The following is a 215-nucleotide window of genomic DNA, read 5'->3' as shown; positions in this document are numbered from 1 at the left end:
GCCCTGCCCCATGGCAGTGTGCTGCCTGAGGGCGTGACAGCAGCTGCTGCTGTTCATCCCTGGCCACTTCCAGCTCTGGCCTAGAGAAAAAGTTTCGATTCCGTGCAGGCTGACCGACCTGCCCAAAGGCTCCCAGAGGCTCCTTGGTGGGGACTGGCTGCGCCTGGTGCTGGGCTAGCTGGCTCCGGGCAGCTGGAGCAGGTAGGACATGGCTG

Source organism: Apaloderma vittatum, unplaced genomic scaffold (assembly GCF_000703405.1).
Source record: "Apaloderma vittatum isolate BGI_N311 unplaced genomic scaffold, ASM70340v1 scaffold16759, whole genome shotgun sequence".
Classification (NCBI taxonomy): Eukaryota; Metazoa; Chordata; class Aves; order Trogoniformes; family Trogonidae; genus Apaloderma; species Apaloderma vittatum.
Note: the sequence above shows the minus strand (reverse complement) of the source record.